Source organism: Salmo salar, chromosome ssa16 (assembly GCF_905237065.1).
Source record: "Salmo salar chromosome ssa16, Ssal_v3.1, whole genome shotgun sequence".
Lineage (NCBI taxonomy): Eukaryota > Metazoa > Chordata > Actinopteri > Salmoniformes > Salmonidae > Salmo > Salmo salar.
The window spans coordinates 95,051,639-95,073,075 of record NC_059457.1 but is presented as its reverse complement, the minus strand read 5'-3'; the positions used below and the strand labels follow the sequence as shown (position 1 = coordinate 95,073,075).

At 50.4% G+C, this 21,437-nt stretch overlaps 1 pseudogene; it reads right to left on the bottom strand.

The window, feature by feature from the left end:
* Nucleotides 1-21,437, bottom strand: part of LOC106591167 (glypican-5-like) — a 289,574-nt pseudogene that overhangs the window by 267,384 nt on the left and 753 nt on the right.

Genomic DNA, 21,437 nt, shown 5'->3' with positions numbered 1-21,437 from the left:
TCCACGTCCCAGATGGCGTCTCCACGTCCCAGATGGCGTCTCCACGTCCCAGACAGTAACAGACCTGGCGTCTCCACGTCCCAGATGGCGTCTCCACGTCCCAGATGGCGTCTCCACGTCCCAGACAGTAACAGACCTGGCGTCTCCACGTCCCAGATGGCGTCTCCACGTCCCAGATGGCGTCTCCACGTCCCAGACAGTAACAGACCTGGCGTCTCCACGTCCCAGATGGCGTCTCCACGTCCCAGACAGTAACTGACCTGGCGTCTCCACGTCTCAGATGGCGTCTCCACGTCCCAGACAGTAACAGACCTGGCGTCTCCACGTCCCAGATGACGTCTCCACGTCCCAGATGGCGTCTCCACGTCCCAGATGGCGTCTCCACGTCCCAGACAGTAACAGACCTGGCGTCTCCACGTCCCAGATGGCGTCTCCACGTCCCAGACAGTAACTGACCTGGCGTCTCCACGTCTCAGATGGCGTCTCCACGTCCCAGACAGTAACAGACCTGGCGTCTCCACGTCCCAGATGACGTCTCCACGTCCCAGATGGCGTCTCCACGTCCCAGATGGCGTCTCCACGTCCCAGACAGTAACAGACCTGGCGTCTCCACGTCCCAGATGGCGTCTCCACGTCCCAGACAGTAACTGACCTGGCGTCTCCACGTCTCAGATGGTGTCTCCACGTCCCAGACAGTAACTGACCTTGCGTCTCCACGTCTCAGATGGCGTCTCCACGTCCCAGATGGCGTCTCCACGTCCCAGATGGCGTCTCCACGTCCCAGACAGTAACTGACCTGGCGTCTGAACCAGACTAGTCACTGAACCAGACTAGTCACTGAACCAGACTAGCCACTGAACCAGACTAGCCACTGAGCCAGACTAGCCACTGAGCCACTGAACCAGACTAGTCACTGAACCAGACTAGTCACTGATCCAGACTAGTCACTGAGTCACTGAACCAGACTAGTCACTGAACCAGACTAGTCACTGAACCAGACTAGCCACTGAACCAGACTAGTCACTGAACCAGACTAGTCACTGAACCAGACTAGCCACTGAACCAGACTAGTCACTGAACCAGACTAGTCACTGAACCAGACTAGTCACTGAGCCAGACTAGTCACTGAACCAGACTAGTCACTGAACCAGACTAGTCACTGAACCAGACTAGCCACTGAGCCACTGAACCAGACTAGTCACTGAACCAGACTAGTCACTGAACCAGTCTAGCCACTGATCCAGTCTAGCCACTGAGCCACTGAACCAGTCTAGTCACTGAGCCACTGAACCAGTCTAGTCACTGAGTCACTGAACCAGACTAGTCACTGAACCAGACTAGTCACTGAACCAGACTAGCCACTGAACCAGACTAGCCACTGAACCAGTCTAGTCACTGAGCCACTGAACCAGTCTAGTCACTGAGCCACTGAACCAGTCTAGTCACTGAGTCACTGAACCAGACTAGTCACTGAACCAGACTAGCCACTGAACCAGACTAGCCACTGAACCAGTCTAGTCACTGAGCCACTGAACCAGTCTAGTCACTGAGCCACTGAACCAGTCTAGTCACTGAGTCACTGAACCAGACTAGTCACTGAACCAGACTAGCCACTGAACCAGTCTAGTCACTGAGCCACTGAACCAGTCTAGTCACTGAGCCACTGAACCAGTCTAGTCACTGAGCCACTGAACCAGTCTAGTCACTGAGTCACTGAACCAGACTAGTCACTGAACCAGACTAGCCACTGAACCAGACTAGCCACTGAACCAGTCTAGTCACTGAGCCACTGAACCAGTCTAGTCACTGAGTCACTGAACCAGACTAGTCACTGAACCAGACTAGCCACTGAACCAGACTAGCCACTGAACCAGTCTAGTCACTGAGCCACTGAACCAGTCTAGTCACTGAGCCACTGAACCAGTCTAGTCACTGAGCCACTGAACCAGTCTAGTCACTGAGTCACTGAACCAGACTAGTCACTGAACCAGACTAGCCACTGAACCAGTCTAGTCACTGAGCCACTGAACCAGTCTAGTCACTGAGCCACTGAACCAGTCTAGTCACTGAGCCACTGAACCAGTCTAGTCACTGAGTCACTGAACCAGACTAGTCACTGAACCAGACTAGCCACTGAACCAGACTAGCCACTGAACCAGTCTAGTCACTGAGCCACTGAACCAGTCTAGTCACTGAGCCACTGAACCAGTCTAGTCACTGAGCCTAATCTCCAGATCAGAGTGAGAGGAGGGGGAGGGGGAGGACAGACCAGGCTCTGTTTGCTGTGGGCCCCGGCAGACAAAGTCCCCTCATTCCTGCACCCTCCCACCCCCGTCTCCCTGTCTCCCCCCTATCCCTCCCTCCACCCCCGTCTCCCCGTCTCCCCCCATCCCTCCCCTCCACTCACCTTGGAAGGCTGCTACGTTCCTGGAGATGAGGAACTTGAGGCTGGCGGAGGAGGTCTGGAGGAGGTTCTGAACATCCCGTTGGGCCGCCACCTGGTACCTGTCCTCCATCTTCTTAGTACAGCATGTCAGGTTCCTGGACTGGCACACCTGGAGGTCCGAACCTGGAGGGGAATAAATTACTGTTACTCCGTTGTTATGCCACATTACATGAACAGGTCTTCCATTGTGATCATAGAGAGAGAGAGGGTTCTGGAACATTAGGTCTTCCATTGTGATCATAGAGAGAGAGGGGTTCTGGAACATTAGGTCTTCCATTGTGATCATAGAGAGAGAGAGAGAGAGGGTTCTGGAACATTAGGTCTTCCATTGTGATCATAGAGAGAGAGAGAGAGAGGGTTCTGGAACATTAGGTCTTCCATTGTGATCATAGAGAGAGAGAGGGTTCTGGAACATTGGGTCTTCCATTGTGATCATAGAGAGAGAGGGGGTTCTGGAACATTAGGTCTTCCATTGTGATCATAGAGAGAGAGGGGGTTCTGGAACATTAGGTCTTCCATTGTGATCATAGAGAGAGGGGGGTTCTGGAACATTAGGTCTTCCATTGTGATCATAGAGAGAGAGGGGTTCTGGAACATTAGGTCTTCCATTGTGATCATAGAGAGAGAGAGAGGGTTCTGGAACATTAGGTCTTCCATTGTGATCATAGAGAGAGAGAGAGAGAGGGTTCTGGAACATTAGGTCTTCCATTGTGATCATAGAGAGAGAGAGAGGGTTCTGGAACATTAGGTCTTCCATTGTGATCATAGAGAGAGAGAGGGTTCTGGAACATTAGGTCTTCCATTGTGATCATAGAGAGAGAGAGGGTTCTGGAACATTAGGTCTTCCATTGTGATCATAGAGAGAGAGAGGGTTCTGGAACATTAGGTCTTCCATTGTGATCATAAGAGAGAGGGTTCTGGAACATTAGGTCTTCCATTGTGATCATAGAGAGAGAGGGTTCTGGAACATTAGCCATACTCATCCACTCAGAATGGATGATAAACAAAGCGCCATTGCTCAGCCAGATAGTACTATGCTTTAAGATGACGAGAGATGCCGTTTCATCATCAGGTCGTTCTACCGCTGACATACGCAGGAGAGGAGCTAGAGATGAACGACATTCACAAATGAGTCATTCACTAATGATTTTCCCCCTCCTTAACCCAGTGGGACGATTACTGCCAGTAAAACCTGCCAGATAGGTGACTGCCACGTGGCAGTAAAACCTGCCAGATAGGTGACTGCGACATGGCAGTAAAACCTGCCAGATAGGTGACTGCCACGTGGCAGTAAAACCTGCCAGATAGGTGACTGCCACGTGGCAGTAAAACCTGCCAGATAGGTGACTGCGACATGGCAGTAAAACCTGCCAGATAGGTGACTGCCACGTGGCGGTAAAACCTGCCAGATAGGTGACTGCCACGTGGCGGTAAAACCTGCCAGATAGGTGACTGCCACGTGGCGGTAAAACCTGCCAGATAGGTGACTGCCACGTGGCAGTAAAACCTGCCAGATAGGTGACTGCAACATGGCAGTAAAACCTGCCAGATAGGTGACTGCTACGTGGCAGTAAAACCTGCCAGATAGGTGACTGCCACGTGGCAGTAAAACCTGCCAGATAGGTGACTTCCACGTGGCAGTAAAACCTGCCAGATAGGTGACTGCAACATGGCAGTAAAACCCGCCAGATAGGTGACTGCCACGTGGCGGTAAAACCTGCCAGAGAGGTGACTGCCACGTGGCGGTAAAACCTGCCAGATAGGTGACTGCCACGTGGCGGTAAAACCTGCCAGAGAGGTGACTGCCACGTGGCGGTAAAACCTGCCAGATAGGTGACTGCCACGTGGCGGTAAAACCTGCCAGAGAGGTGACTGCCACGTGGCGGTAAAACCTGCCAGAGAGGTGACTGCCACGTGGCGGTAAAACCTGCCAGATAGGTGACTGCCACGTGGCGGTAAAACCTGCCAGATAGGTGACTCCCCACGTGGCAATAAAACCTGCCAGATAGGTGACTGCCACGTGGCGGTAAAACCTGCCAGATAGGTGACTGTCACGTGGCGGTAAAACCTGCCAGAGAGGTGACTGCCACGTGGCGGTAAAACCTGCCAGAGAGGTGACTGCCACGTGGCGGTAAAACCTGCCAGAGAGGTGACTGCCACGTGGCGGTAAAACCTGCCAGAGAGGTGACTGCCACGTGGCGGTAAAACCTGCCAGAGAGGTGACTGCCACGTGGCGGTAAAACCTGCCAGATAGGTGACTGCCACGTGGCGGTAAAACCTGCCAGATAGGTGACTGCCACGTGGCAATAAAACCTGCCAGATAGGTGACTGCCACGTGGCGGTAAAACCTGCCAGATAGGTGACTGCCACGTGGCGGTAAAACCTGCCAGATAGGTGACTGCCACGTGGCGGTAAAACCTGCCAGATAGGTGACTGCCACGTGGCGGTAAAACCTGCCAGATAGGTGACTGCCACGTGGCGGTAAAACCTGCCAGATAGGTGACTGCCACGTGGCGGTAAAACCTGCCAGATAGGTGACTGTCACGTGGCGGTAAAACCTGCCAGAGAGGTGACTGCCACGTGGCGGTAAAACCTGCCAGATAGGTGACTGCCACGTGGCGGTAAAACCTGCCAGAGAGGTGACTGCCACGTGGCGGTAAAACCTGCCAGAGAGGTGACTGCCACGTGGCGGTAAAACCTGCCAGAGAGGTGACTGCCACGTGGCGGTAAAACCTGCCAGATAGGTGACTGCCACGTGGAAGTAAAACCTGCCAGAGAGGTGACTGCCACGTGGCAGTAAAACCTGCCAGATAGGTGACTGCCACGTGGCAGTAAAACCTGCCAGATAGGTGACTGCCACGTGGAAGTAAAACCTGCCAGATAGGTGACTGCCACGTGGAAGTAAAACCTGCCAGATAGGTGACTGCCACGTGGAAGTAAAACCTGCCAGATAGGTGACTGCCACGTGGCGGTAAAACCTGCCAGAGAGGTGACTGCCACGTGGCGGTAAAACCTGCCAGATAGGTGACTGCCACGTGGCGGTAAAACCTGCCAGAGAGGTGACTGCCACGTGGCGGTAAAACCTGCCAGAGAGGTGACTGCCACGTGGCGGTAAAACCTGCCAGATAGGTGACTGCCACGTGGCGGTAAAACCTGCCAGATAGGTGACTCCCACGTGGCAATAAAACCTGCCAGATAGGTGACTGCCACGTGGCGGTAAAACCTGCCAGATAGGTGACTGTCACGTGGCGGTAAAACCTGCCAGAGAGGTGACTGCCACGTGGCGGTAAAACCTGCCAGAGAGGTGACTGCCACGTGGCGGTAAAAACCTGCCAGAGAGGTGACTGCCACGTGGCGGTAAAACCTGCCAGAGAGGTGACTGCCACGTGGCGGTAAAACCTGCCAGAGAGGTGACTGCCACGTGGCGGTAAAACCTGCCAGATAGGTGACTGCCACGTGGCGGTAAAACCTGCCAGATAGGTGACTGCCACGTGGCAATAAAACCTGCCAGATAGGTGACTGCCACGTGGCGGTAAAACCTGCCAGATAGGTGACTGCCACGTGGCGGTAAAACCTGCCAGATAGGTGACTGCCACGTGGCGGTAAAACCTGCCAGATAGGTGACTGCCACGTGGCGGTAAAACCTGCCAGATAGGTGACTGCCACGTGGCGGTAAAACCTGCCAGATAGGTGACTGCCACGTGGCGGTAAAACCTGCCAGATAGGTGACTGTCACGTGGCGGTAAAACCTGCCAGAGAGGTGACTGCCACGTGGCGGTAAAACCTGCCAGATAGGTGACTGCCACGTGGCGGTAAAACCTGCCAGAGAGGTGACTGCCACGTGGCGGTAAAACCTGCCAGAGAGGTGACTGCCACGTGGCGGTAAAACCTGCCAGAGAGGTGACTGCCACGTGGCGGTAAAACCTGCCAGATAGGTGACTGCCACGTGGAAGTAAAACCTGCCAGAGAGGTGACTGCCACGTGGCAGTAAAACCTGCCAGATAGGTGACTGCCACGTGGCAGTAAAACCTGCCAGATAGGTGACTGCCACGTGGAAGTAAAACCTGCCAGATAGGTGACTGCCACGTGGAAGTAAAACCTGCCAGATAGGTGACTGCCACGTGGAAGTAAAACCTGCCAGATAGGTGACTGCCACGTGGCGGTAAAACCTGCCAGATAGGTGACTGCCACGTGGCGGTAAAACCTGCCAGATAGGTGACTGCCACGTGACAGTAAAACCTGCCAGATAGGTGACTGCCACGTGGAAGTAAAACCTGCCAGATAGGTGACTGCCACGTGGAAGTAAAACCTGCCAGATAGGTGACTGCCGCGTGGAAGTAAAACCTGCCAGAGAGGTGACTGCCACGTGGCGGTAAAACCTGCCAGATAGGAGTCAACGTGAAAACCACATCATTAGGGCCCTGCGCCACACGACTTGGATTTCAACCTGTATTTAAAAAGCATTTTTTTTTAAAACAAAACGGTCCACTTTATGGGCAGATGGTCCAGTATCATCCTCACAAAATTGCTGTCTTAGTTGTCTCTCCTCGCATGATACTGGGACGACACCCCCTTCGCCACGTCCACACAGACGGTCTACGTGTTGAAACAAGCTCGGGGGCAGAAGGAGTTATGCGGAAAGGCAGATTTGTGTGAAAGAAATCATGAGTGTCGTCGCTATCACTTCGACAAGTGACGTTCAACATTTACCACGCCGTGTGTAAAAGCTGCCTGCTCGCGTAGGACACACACACACACACACACCAACACAGATACAAACAGAGATACACACACACAGAGATATACCGATACACACACACACACAAATACACACACACAGAGATATACCGATACACACAGAGACACACACACACACACACACACACACACACACAGAGAGATATACCTACACACACACACACATACCAACACAGATACAAACAGAGATACACACACACAGAGATATACCGATACACACACACAAATACACACACACAGAGATACACACACACACACACACACACACAGAGAGATATACCTACACACACACACAGAGAGAGAGATATACCGACACACACAAATACACACGACAATCAAAACAACTTTCTTACTCTAAAAAGTGTTTTCAGACAGACGTGCTGAAACAGCCCTTCCCTCCACTCTATCAGACAACCTGTCCTGTGTTGTTATAGGGGGGGGCCTGGGGGTGAAGAGGAAGACGGGCCTGGGGGTGAAGAGGAAGACGGGCCTGGGGGTGAAGAGGAAGACGGGCCTGGGGGTGAAGAGGAAGACGGGCCTGGGGGTGAAGAGGAAGACGGGCCTGGGGGTGAGTCACGCAGAAGAGGAAGACGGGCCTGGGGGTGAGTCACGCAGAAGAGGAAGACGGGCCTGGGGGTGAGTCACGCAGAAGAGGAAGACGGGCCTGGGGGTGAGTCATGCAGAAGAGGAAGACGGGCCTGGGGTGAGAAGGAAGAGGAAGACGGGCCTGGGGGTGAAGGGGAAGACGGGCCTGGGGGTGAAGAGGAAGACGGGCCTGGGGGTGAAGAGGAAGAGGAAGACGGGCCTGGGGGTGAAGAGGAAGACGGGCCTGGGGGTGAAGAGGAAGACGGGCCTGGGGGTGAAGAGGAAGACGGGCCTGGGGGGTGAAGAGGAAGACGGGCCTGGGGGTGAAGAGGAAGACGGGCCTGGGGGTGAGTCACCCAGAAGAGGAAGACGGGCCTGGGGGGTGAGTCACGCAGAAGAGGAAGACGGGCCTGGGGGTGAAGAGGAAGACGGGCCTGGGGGTGAAGAGGAAGACGGGCCTCGGGGTGAGTCACGCAGAAGAGGAAGACGGGCCTGGGGGTGAAGAGGAAGACGGCCCACGTTAACACATTCCTCATCCTCTAGATAAGACACCCATGAAAAGATCCTCAGGGGCCCTGATTTTAAAACTTTACACTTACAGAAACTGGGCTCGGTCCAACACGATGAAAGGTTCTGGTTTGATCTATAGTCTATCTACACGTGTAGTTTAAGGTGAGTTCCAGATGAGTCAGGCCATTTCCACGAGTCAATACGAGTCAATACGAGTCAGTACGAGTCAATACGAGTCAATACGAGTCAATACGAGTCAATACGAGTCAGTACAAGTCAGTGCGAGTCAATACGAGTCAGTACGAGTCAATACGAGTCAATACGAGTCAGTACGAGTCAATACGAGTCAATACGAGTCAAAGGTCTCATATTACAAATGGTTTTGCAAAAACAGCATCTTCTTTTCATTGGTGATCAGACTGATTTGCCCCCCCCCCCCTTCACGTCACCAATACTGTTTTCCTGTGGGACTGTTTATAGCGGGGGGGGGTCACCAACAGGCTAACATAGCTAGGAGCAGCTCACCAAACTATTCTGGAAGTACAATGCAAAGTTCACGTGTTCCACCACAAACTCTCATTAACCAAATGTCAGTAAGTATAAAAAAGACACAGCGAGCTACTATCCAACCAATGCAGCATTATCCCACTTCCTGGTCAGCCACTATTGTTTTAAAAGACACAGCAAGCTACCAGCTACTATCCAACCAATGCAGCATTATCCCGCTTCCTGGTCAGCCACTATTGGTTTAAAAGACACAGCGAGCTACCAGCTACTATCCAACCAATGCGCATTATCCCGCTTCCTGGTCAGCCACTATTGTTTTAAAAGACCCAGCAAGCTACCAGCTACTATCCAACCAATGCAGCATTATCCCACTTCCTGGTCAGCCACTATTGTTTTAAAAGACACAGCAAGCTACCAGCTACTATCCAACCAATGCAGCATTATCCCACTTCCTGGTCAGCCACTATTGGTTTAAAAAAGACAAACCTGCCTACCTGTCTGCCTGTCTGCCTGTCTGTCTGTGTGGAGCGTGCCTGTCTGTCTGTCTGCCTGTCTGCCTGCCTGCCTGCCTGTCTGTGTGGAGCGTGCCTGCCTGTCTACCTGCCTGCCTGTCTGTGTGGAGCGTGCCTGCCTGTCTACCTGCCTGCCTGTCTGTGTGGAGCGTGCCTGCCTGTCTACCTGCCTGCCTGTCTGTGTGGAGCGTGCCTGTCTGTCTGTCTGCCTGCCTGTCTACCCGCCTGCCTGTCTGTGTGGAGCGTGCCTGCCTGTCTACCCGCCTGCCTGTCTGTGTGGAGCGTGCCTGTCTGTCTGCCTGTCTGTCTGTCTGGTGAGCCTGTTTGTCTATCACTCCATGTGTAGCCAGGTGATGTCATAACCATCTGGTGGACAAAAATACTTTCTCCAAAACCTTCCCAATTAAATGTTAACTGTAAAGTAGTAGATCAGGGGAAGTAGAACAATCAGGAGGAAGTAGATCGGGAGGAAGTAGATCAATCAGGATGAAGTAGGTCGGGAGGAAGTAGATCAATCAGGAGGAAGTAGATCGGGAGGAAGTAGATCAATCAGGAGGAAGTAGATCGGGAGGAAGTAGATCAATCAGGAGGAAGTAGATCGGGAGGAAGTAGATCAATCAGGAGGAAGTAGATCGGGAGGAAGTAGATCAATCAGGAGGAAGTAGATCGGGAGGAAGTAGATCAATCAGGATGAAGTAGGTCGGGAGGAAGTAGATCAATCAGGAGGAAGTTGAACGGGAGGAAGTAGATCAGGAGGAAGTAGATCAGGAGGAAGTAGATCAGGAGGAAGTAGATCAATCAGGAGGAAGTAGATCAGGGGGGAAGTAGATCAGGAGGAAGTAGATCAGGAGGAAGTAGATAATTTGTATGTATTATTTGTTATTTCCAATCTTTTCCATGAACTGAGCAGCAGCAGTACAGAACCATCACCAGACCGGCTCATTCGATGGAACATTCCTCACTGGCCCGATGAGCCACTAAAGGGCCCGATGAGCCATTAAAGGGCCAGATGGGCCATTAAAGGGCCCGATGAGCCATTAAAGGGCCAGATGGGCCACTAAAGGGGCCCGATGGGCCACTAAAGGGCCAGATGGGCCATTAAAGGGCCCGATGAGCCACTAAAGGGGCCCGATGGGCCACTAAAGGGCCAGATGGGCCACTAAAAGGGCCCGATGGGCCATTAAAGGGCCAGATGGGCCACTAAAGGGCCCGATGGGCCACTAAAGGGCCAGATGGGCCACTAAAGGGCCCGATGGGCCATTAAAGGGCCCGATGGGCCACTAAAGGACCCGATGGGCCACTAAAGGGCCCGATGGGCCACTAAAGGGCCCGATGAGCCATTAAAGGGGCCCGATGAGCCATTAAAGGGCCAGATGAGCCATTAAAGGGCCAGATGAGCCATTAAAGGGCCCGATGGGCCACTAAAGGGCCAGATGGGCCACTAAAGGGCCAGATGAGCCACTAAAGGGCCCGGTGAGCCATTAAAGGGCCCGATGGGCCATTAAAGGGCCAGATGGGCCACTAAAGGGGCCCGATGAGCCGCTAAAGGGCCCGATGGGCCATTAAAGGGCCAGATGAGCCATTAAAGGGCCAGATGAGCCATTAAAGGGCCAGATGAGCCATTAAAGGGCCAGATGGGCCACTAAAGGGCCAGATGAGCCACTAAAGGGCCCGATGAGCCACTAAAAAGGGCCCGATGAGCCATTAAAGGCCCGATGGGCCATTAAAGGGCCAGATGGGCCATTAAAGGGCCCGATGGGCCATTAAAGGGCCAGATGAGCCATTAAAGGGCCCGATGAGCCATTAAAAGGGCCCGATGGGCCATTAAAGGGCCAGATGAGCCATTAAAGGGCCAGATGAGCCACTAAAGGGCCAGATGGGCCATTAAAGGGGCCAGATGCGCCATTAAAGGGCCCGATGAGCCATTAAAGGGCCAGATTAGCCACTAAAGGGCCAGATGAGCCAGATGAGCCATTAAAGGACCCGATGAGCCATTAAAGGGCCCGATGAGCCATTAAAGGGCCCGATGAGCCATTAAAGGGCCAGATGAGCCATTAAAGGGCCAGATGAGCCAGATGAGCCATTAAAGGGCCAGATGAGCCATTAAAGGGCCAGATGCGCCATTAAAGGGCCAGATGAGCCATTAAAGGGCCAGATGCGCCATTAAAGGGCCAGATGAGCCATTAAAGGGCCAGATGGGCCATTAAAGGGCCAGATGAGCCATTAAAGGGCCCGATGAGCCATTAAAGGGCCAGATGAGCCATTAAAGGGCCAGATGAGCCACTAAAGGGCCCGGCGAGCCATTAAAGGGCCCGATGAGCCATTAAAGGGCCCGATGAGCCATTAAAGGGCCCGATGAGCCATTAAAGGGCCAGATGAGCCATTAAAGGGCCAGATGAGCCATTAAAGGGCCAGATGAGCCACTAAAGGGCCCGATGAGCCACTAAAGGGCCAGATGCGCCATTAAAGGGCCAGATGGGCCATTAAAGGGCCAGATGTGCCCGATGAGCCATTAAAGGGCCCGATGAGCCATTAAAGGGCCCGATGAGCCATTAAAGGGCCAGATGAGCCATTAAAGGGCCAGATGAGCCATTAAAGGGCCAGATGAGCCACTAAAGGGCCCGATGAGCCACTAAAGGGCCAGATGCGCCATTAAAGGGCCAGATGGGCCATTAAAGGGCCAGATGAGCCCGATGAGCCATTAAAGGGCCCGATGAGCCATTAAAGGGCCAGATGAGCCATTAAAGGGCCAGATGGGCCATTAAAGGGCCAGATGAGCCATTAAAGGGCCAGATGAGCCATTAAAGGGCCAGATGCGCCATTAAAGGGCCAGATGAGCCATTAAAGGGCCAGATGAGCCATTAAAGGGCCAGATGAGCCATTAAAGGGCCAGATGAGCCACTAAAGGGCCCGATGAGCCACTAAAGGGCCAGATGCGCCATTAAAGGGCCAGATGGGCCATTAAAGGGCCAGATGAGCCCGATGAGCCATTAAAGGGCCCGATGAGCCATTAAAGGGCCAGATGAGCCATTAAAGGGCCAGATGGGCCATTAAAGGGCCAGATGAGCCATTAAAGGGCCAGATGAGCCATTAAAGGGCCAGATGCGCCATTAAAGGGCCAGATGAGCCATTAAAGGGCCAGATGAGCCATTAAAGGGGCCCGATGGGCCATTAAAGGGCCCGATGAGCCATTAAAGGGCCAGATGAGCCATTAAAGGGGATGGGACACCTGTAGAACCCATTAACCTGTAGAACCCATTCATCTGTAGAACCCATTCATCTGTAGAACCCATTAACCTGTAGAACCCATTCATCTGTAGAACCCATTCATCTGTAGAACCCATTCATCTGTAGAACCCATTCATCTGTAGAACCCATTAACCTGTAGAACCCATTCATCTGTAGAACCCATTCATCTGTAGAACCCATTAACCTGTAGAAACCATTCATCTGTAGAACCCATTCATCTGTAGAACCCATTAACCTGTAGAACCCATTCATCTGTAGAACCCATTCATCTGTAGAACCCATTAATCTGTAGAACCCATTAATCTGTAGAACCCATTCATCTGTAGAACCCATTCATCTGTAGAACCCATTCATCTGTAGAACCCATTAACCTGTAGAACCCATTCATCTGTAGAACCCATTCATCTGTAGAACCCATTCATCTGTAGAACCCATTCATCTGTAGAACCCATTCATCTGTAGAACCCATTAACCTGTAGAACCCATTCATCTGTAGAACCCATTCATCTGTAGAACCCATTCATCTGTAGAACCCATTCATCTGTAGAACCCATTGTTCTTTATGGTTGTGAGGTCTGGTGTTGCTCACCAACCAAGAATTCACTAAATGGGACAAACACCAAATTAATACGTCCCCTGGGGGGAACTGAAAGAGCCGTTAAATTCTACAACCACCTAAAAGGAAGCGATTCCCAAACCTTCCATAACAAAGCCATCACCTACAGAGAGATGAACCTGGAGTAGAGTCCCCTAAGCAAGCTGGTCCTGGGGCTCTGTTCACAAACACAAACAGACCCCACAGAGCCCCAGGACAGCAACACAAACAGACCTCACAGAGCCCCAGGACAGCAACACAAACAGACCCCACAGAGCCCCAGGACAGCAACACAATTAGACCCCACAGAGCCCCAGGACAGCAACACAAACAGACCCCACAGAGCCCCAGGACAGCAACACAAACAGACCACACAGAGCCCCAGGACAGCAACACAAACAGACCTCACAGAGCCCCAGGACAGCAACACAAACAGACCCCACAGAGCCCCAGGACAGCAACACAAACAGACCCCACAGAGCCCCAGGACAGCAACACAAACAGACCCCACAGAGCCCCAGGACAGCAACACAAACAGACCCCACAGAGCCCCAGGACAGCAACACAATTAGACCCCACAGAGCCCCAGGACAGCAACACAACTAGACCCAACCAAACCATGAGAAAACAAAAAGATAATTAGTTGACACATTGGAAAGAATTAACAAAAAAAACAGAGCAAACTAGAATGATATTTGTCCCTAAACTGAGAGAGGACACAGTGGCAGAATACCTGACCACTGTGACTGACCACAAATTAAGAAAATCCTTGACTATGTACAGACTCCGTGAGCAGAGCCTTGCTATTTAGGGAGGTCGCCATAGGCAGTCTTCTCTTCGAGAGCCAGGTCTTCCTTTGTGCCCACAAAATGTGGAAACTGAGCTACACTTCCTGTCAAATGTATAACTACATCACAGACGCATATTTCGCACAGACCGAGAAAGAATTTTAAAATAACAAAACAAAACATTGATAAACTCCCATATCTGTTAGGTGAAATATCGCAGTGTGCCGTGACACAAGCAGCAAGATGTGTGGCCTGTTGCCACAAGAAAAAGGGGGTAATCAGTGAAGAACAAACATTGTAAATACAACCCATATTTATCCATTTATTTTCCCTTTCATACATCAACTACTTGCATATTTTTACAACACTGTACAGAGACAATAACATGTCTATTCTTTAAAAAAAATGTTTGTGAGTGCCATGTTTTTCCTTGTTCATTTTCATTTTGTTTGTCTACTCCATTTGCTTTGGCAGTGTAAACATATATTTTTCCCCATGCCAATAAAAGCCCTTTGAATTGAACTGAAGGGAGGCAGAGAGGTGGGAGAGAGAGGCGGAGAGGAGAGAGAGAGAGGCGGACAGGAGAGAGAGGCAGAGAGGAGAGAGAGAGAGAGAGGAAGAGAGGAGTGAGGCAGAGAGGTGGCAGAGAGGAGGAAGAGAGGCAGAGAGGTGGGGGAGAGGAGAGAGAGGCAGAGAGGAGGGAAACAGGCAGCGAGGAGGAGGGAAAGAAGCAGAGAGGAGGAGTGAGAGAGGCAGAGAGGAGGAGGGAAAGAGAGAGGAAGAGAGTGAGCGAGGCAGAGAGGAGGAGTGAGAGAGGCAGCGAGGAGGAGGGAAAGAAGCAGAGAGGAGGAGTGAGAGAGGCAGAGAGGAGGAGGGAAAGAGAGGCAGAGAGAGAAAAGGAGGAGGCAGAGAGGAGAGGCAGTCCGAGCAGCGGCCAGCCCACAGCTCAGCTATAATTTACTCAGCGGTCCATTGTCTCTCAGCACCAGACCCATAGACAACACTAAAAGCGTATCATTCTTCCACAGATGTTGCAGTTGGACGAGACGTCTGGTGGACGAGACGTCTGGTGGACGAGACGCTGTTAAGAAAAACTCAGTGATCCAGTGGTCCAGAACCACGTTCACTCAGTGGTCCAGTAGAACAGAACCACGTTCACTCAGTGGTCCAGTAGAACAGAACCACGTTCCCTCAGTGGTCCAGTAGAACAGTAGTACAGAACCACGTTCACTCAGTGATCCAGTAGAACAGTAGAACAGAACCACGTTCACTCAGTGGTCCAGTAGAACAGTAGTACAGAACCACGTTCACTCAGTGGTCCAGTAGAACAGAACCACGTTCACTCAGTGGTCCAGTAGAACAGTAGTACAGAACCCACGTTCACTCAGTGACCCAGTAGTACAGAACCACGTTCACTCAGTGACCCAGTAGTACAGAACCACGTTCACTCAGTGGTCCAGTAGTACAGTAGTACAGAACCACGTTCACTCAGTGGTCCAGTAGAACAGTAGAACAGAACCACGTTCACTCAGTGGTCCAGTAGAACAGAACCACCTTCCCTCAGTGGTCCAGTAGAACAGTAGTACAGAACCACGTTCACTCAGTGGTCCAGTAGAACAGAACCACCTTCACTCAGTGGTCCAGTAGAACAGAACCACGTTCACTCAGTGACCCAGTAGAACAGAACCACGTTCACTCAGTGGTCCAGTAGAACAGTAGAACAGAACCACGTTCACTCAGTGGTCCAGTAGAACAGAACCACGTTCACTCAGTGATCCAGTAGAACAGTAGTACAGAACCACGTTCACTCAGTGGTCCAGTAGAACAGAACCACGTTCACTCAGTGGTCCAGTAGAACAGAACCACATTCACTCAGTGACCCAGTAGAACAGAACCACATTCACTCAGTGACCCAGTAGAACAGAACCACATTCACTCAGTGACCCAGTAGAACAGAACCACATTCACTCAGTGACCCAGTAGAACAGAACCACGTTCACTCAGTGACCCAGTAGAACAGAACCACATTCACTCAGTGACCCAGTAGAACAGAACCACATTCACTCAGTGACCCAGTAGAACAGAACCACGTTCACTCAGTGACCCAGTAGAACAGAACCACATTCACTCAGTGACCCAGTAGAACAGAACCACATTCACTCAGTGACCCAGTAGAACAGAACCACATTCACTCAGTGACCCAGTAGAACAGAACCACGTTCACTCAGTGACCCAGTAGAACAGAACCACGTTCACTCAGTGGTCCAGTAGTACAGTAGAACAGAACCACGTTCACTCAGTGACCCAGTAGAACAGAACCCACGTTCACTCAGTGGTCCAGTAGTACAGTAGAACAGAACCACATTCACTCAGTGACCCAGTAGAACAGAACCACATTCACTCAGTGACCCAGTAGAACAGAACCACATTCACTAAGTGACCCAGTAGAACAGAACCACATTCACTCAGTGACCCAGTAGAACAGAACCACATTCAGACAACAGATCAACCAGCTCTGTGTGGTGTGATGATGATGATGATGATGATGATGATGGCATCGTGGATAGTGACGCTAAAATAACAAACCATGCTACTCTACAATATCTGGGAGATGAATCGAGAGAGAGAGAGATTTTTTATCTTCATAGTTTTAGAATTAGTCACAGAGGCAGTGTTTCTCCTAGTTAGATATTCCAGGTGGAGTGCAGAGGCCAACATACCACCACCCAGGGCCTCTGGTTAATGGAAGCACACAGACGATTGATTGTCTGACCACAACAACAAAAAAAATCTAAAATAATTCAATTCAGACACATAAATCTTTTTTTTTTTTTTTTTAAGTGAGAACCATTGTATGTATTGAGTTGAACTAAGTGATGAATCCGTCTTGTTTACTTTAAACTTTAAAACGTAAATAAAAGGTGTTTATCTCCCCCCCGAACAAGCCGCACAGACAGCTAGAGAACAGTTCTGTTGTTCTGAACACCCGAAACACTAACTAAAAATATCATGTGATCTTTAGATCCAACAACAACCCAAAAAAACAGCGAGCGCCCTACGTCCTGGAAAAAAAAACATGGCTGCGTCTGAAATATACACACTATATACACTGGTCAACAACAACAACGGGTAGTGGACAGACAGACGGGAATAGGAAGCCATTTCAGACACATGTCCAACCACAAATACAGAGCTGGACAAAAGTGCCTCCGTGTGAATCTGTTCAGTGAGTCCAGCGTCGGGACGGCAGCTGCGTCAACAGAGATAATGAATATTATCTCTCAGCTAATGGCTTCTGGAAATGTTCTCTAGTCAAGTGCATTGTCCAAAACACATGAGGGAATGATGTGAATTTAAAAAAGGTATGGGATTTGATGGCCCCATCAGAGAGCCCTACAGACCCTACTGAGGCCCATAGCTACTGAGGCCCATAGCTACTGAGGCCCATAGCTACTGAGGCCCATAGCTACTGAGGCCCATAGCTACTGAGGACCTGTAGATAGAATACTGAGGCCCTGTAGATAGAATACTGAGGCCCATAGAATACTGAGGCCCATAGAATACTGAGGCCCATAGAATACTGAGGCCCATAGAATACTGAGGCCCATAGCTACTGAGGCCCTGAAGATAGAATACTGAGGCCCTGTAGATAGAATACTGAGGCCCTGTAGATAGAATACTGAGGCCCATAGCTACTGAGGCCCATAGCTACTGAGGCCCTGAAGATAGAATACTGAGGCCCTGTAGATAGAATACTGAGGCCCATAGAATACTGAGGCCCTGTAGATAGAATACTGAGGCCCTGTAGATAGAATACTGAGGCCCATAGCTACTGAGGCCCTGTAGATGGAATACTGAGGCCCAGTAGATAGAATACTGAGGCCCATAGCTACTGAGGCCCATAGCTACTGAGGCCCCGTAGATAGAATACTGAGGCCCAGTAGATAGAATACTGAGGCCCTGTAGATAGAATACTGAGGCCCATAGCTACTGAGGCCATGTAGATGGAATACTGAGGCCCAGTAGATAGAATACTGAGGCCCATAGCTACTGAGGCCCCGTAGATAGAATACTGAGGCCCTGTAGATAAAATACTGAGGCCCATAGCTACTGAGGCCCTGTAGATGGAATACTGAGGCCCAGTAGATAGAATATTGAGGCCCATAGCTACTGAGGCCCAGTAGATAGAATACTGAGGCCCAGTAGATAGAATACTGAGGCCCATAGCTACTGAGGCCCTGTAGATGGAATACTGAGGCCCAGTAGATAGAATACTGAGGCCCAGTAGATAGAATACTGAGGCCCAGTAGATAGAATACTGAGGCCCGGTAGATAGAATACTGAGGCCCTGTAGATAGAATACTGAGGCCCTGTAGATAGAATACTGAGACACATAGCTACTGAGGCCCAGTAGATGGAATACTGAGGCCCCGTAGATAGAATAGTGAGGCCCAGTAGATAGAATACTGAGGCCCAGTAGATAGAATACTGAGGCCCGGTAGATAGAATACTGAGGCCCTGTAGATAGAATACTGAGGCCCTGTAGATAGAATACTGAGACACATAGCTACTGAGGCCCTGTAGATAGAATACGGAGGCCCTGTAGATAGAATACGGAGACCCTGTAGATAGAATACTGAGGCCCATAGCTACTGAGGCCCTGTAGATAGAATACTGAGGCCCTGTAGATAGAATACTGAGGCCCTGTAGATAGAATACTGAGACCCATAGCTACTGAGGCCCTGTAGATAGAATACTGAGGCCCTGTAGATAGAATACGGAGACCCTGTAGATAGAATACTGAGGCCCATAGCTACTGAGGCCCTGTAGATAGAATACTGAGGCCCTGTAGATAGAATACTGAGGCCCTGTAGATAGAATACTGAGGCCCTGAAGATAGAATACTGAGGCCCATAGCTACTGAGGCCCTGTAGATAGAATACTGAGGCCAATAGCTACTGAGGCCCAGTAGATAGAATACTGAGGCCCTGTAGATAGAATACCGAGGCCCATAGCTACTGAGGCCCCGTAGATAGAATACCGAGGCCCCCCTTAGATAGAATACTGAGGCCCATAGCTACTGAGGCCCTGTAGATAGAATACTGAGGCCCCGTAGATAGAATACTGAGGCCCATAGCTACTGAGGCCCAGTAGATGGAATACTAAGGACCTGTAGATAGAATACTGAGGCCCATAGCTACTGAGGCCCTGTAGATGGAATACTGAGAACCATAGCTACTGAGGCCCTGTAGATAGAATACTGAGGCCCTGTAGATAGAATACTGAGGCCCATAGCTACTGACGCCCCGTAGATAGAATACTGAGGCCCTGTAGATAGAATACTGAGGTCCTGTAGATAGAATACTGAGGCCCTGTAGATAGAATACTGAGGCCCAGTAGATAGAATACTGAGGCCCTGTAGATAGAATACTGAGGCCCTGTAGATAGAATACTGAGGCCCATAGCTACTGAGGCCCTGTAGATAGAATACTGAGGCCCATAGCTACTGAGGCCCTGTAGATAGAATACTGAGGCCCATAGCTACTGAGGCCCATAGCTACTGAGGCCCATAGCTACTGAGGCCCATAGCTACTGAGGCCCATAGCTACTGAGGCCCATAGCTACTGAGGCCCATAGCTACCAAGACATTGACTCCTAGTCTCTGATAGTTGGCTGTTTCATCCTTTTCTCCTCTCCTTTATAATATTTAGGAGAACACAAAGAGGAAACATAATACAAAAAAAATATTCTCTCTCTGTCAAGTGCCGCGACCCTATGACCCCATGACCCCATGACCCTATGACCCCATGACCCCAGCCCGTTTTGACAGAGTCTAAAAGGAGTACGATTCCCTTGGCTTTTAGTAAACTTCCAACCCGAAAACAAGGCTCATCTTGAAAACCACCTGTACCTTTCACATTCCTCTGACAAAAATCAGCCTAAACGGGCCTGTAATAATAAACAGATACAGCAGCCTCAGCCCACAGACTTTATCTAACCAATAAGGACCGAGGGGTGGTATATGGCCAATATACCACGGCTAAGGCCTGTTCTTATGTACAAGGCGGCGCCTGGATACTGGCCATATACCACAAACCCCAGAGGTGCCTTATTACTATAATAAACTAGTTACCAATGTAATTAGAGACGTGTAAAAAAAAATATATATATATTTTGTAATATCCGTGGTATTTCAGCCAATCAGCGTTCAGGTCTCGAAACACGCAGTTTATTATAACAGTTAGATAACCAATGGGATGAGAGAACATGTAGTCATGGTAATCTATACAGTTAGATAACCAATGGGATGAGAGAACATGTAGTCATGGTAATCTATACAGCTAGATAACCAATGGGATAAGAGAACATGTGGTCATGGTAATCAATACAGTTAGATAACCAATGGGATGAGAGAACATGTAGTCATGGTAATCAATACAGTTAGATAACCAATGGGATGAGAGAACATGTAGTCATGGTAATCAATACAGTTAGATAACCAATGGGATGAGAAAACATGTAGTCATGGTAATCAATACAGTTAGATAACCAATGGGATGAGAGAACAAGTAGTCATGGTAATCTATACAGTTAGATAACCAATGGGATGAGAGAACATGTAGTCATGGTAATCTATACAGTTAGATAACCAATGGGATGTGAGAACATGTAGTCATGGTAATCAATACAGTTAGTAGAACGTAATATACTAACTAATCAGGATCCATAGATCTACATACTACAGGCTACGGCAGTGTGCCATAGATCTACATACTACAGGCTACGGCAGTGTGCCATAGATCTACAGAATACAGGCTACGGCAGTGTGCCATAGATCTACAGAATACAGGCTACGGCAGTGTGCCATAGATCTACAGAATACAGGCTACGGCAGTGTGCCATAGGTCTACAGAATACAGGCTACGGCAGTGTGCCATAGGTCTACAGAATACAGGCTACGGCAGTGTGCCATAGATCTACAGAATACAGGCTACGGCAGTGTGCCATAGATCTACAGAATACAGGCTACGGCAGTGTGCCATAGGTCTACAGAATACAGAATACGGCAGTGTGCCATAGATCTACAGAATACAGGCTACGGCAGTGTGCCATAGGTCTACAGAATACAGGCTACGGCAGTGTGCCACAGATCTACAGAATACAGGCTACGGCAGTGTGCCATAGGTCTACAGAATACAGGCTACGGCAGTGTGCCATAGATCTACAGAATACAGGCTACGGCAGTGTGCCATAGATCTACAGAATACAGGCTACGGCAGTGTGCCATAGGTCTACAGAATACAGGCTACGGCAGTGTGCCATAGGTCTACAGAATACAGGCTACGGCAGTGTGCCAGATCTACATACTACAGGCTACGGCAGTGTGCCATAGGTCTACAGAATACAGGCTACGGCAGTGTGCCATAGGTCTACAGAATACAGAATACGGCAGCTTGCCATGGTTCAACAACCCCAGCCATGTGTGA